This window comes from Chenopodium album, chromosome 15, assembly GCF_948465745.1.
Source record: "Chenopodium album chromosome 15, dcCheAlbu1.1, whole genome shotgun sequence".
NCBI lineage: Eukaryota > Viridiplantae > Streptophyta > Magnoliopsida > Caryophyllales > Amaranthaceae > Chenopodium > Chenopodium album.
In genome coordinates, this window is record NC_137848.1 from 14,105,590 (window position 1) to 14,106,143 (window position 554).

Below are 554 nucleotides of genomic sequence, written 5' to 3' on the forward strand. Positions count from 1 at the left end.
CTCATATTCAACTATTCAAGGTTGACTTAATTAGGATAATCAGTGCTCAAAACTCATGCTTAGCTTAACAAAACATGTTTTAAAAAAAAATCAAGGGACTAATTTGTATGAAAATAGATAACAGTTACCGATAAAAGAACGTGTGACCCAAATGGTGAAAATTTAGTAGGTTAATCCTAACATGTTGACTTAAATAAAGTGCAAAGATGATCTTATTTTTTGATGATCAAAAAGTTGTTTTATTATTGAAAAATCAGTCAAAGGTTACATTATTCTTGAGAGTTTTTCCAAAAGTGAGTTGCTAAACTTCGCTCTCATTTTACAAGGAAACGATCCCTTTTTTACATGAATGGATAATTTTGCCCTTTGTATAAGTTATATTACAAAAGGGTCCTTTGAGGGTCATGACCATTATTATATGAAATCGTCCCCTCTAATTTGTACCACGCGAATCCTGAGCCCACCATATCAGTCCTCACGACATCCAACTCCACTTTTTTCGATCCACCATCAAAAAATTGTTATTTTTTTCAAAAAAAAATTATCAAGTTTTT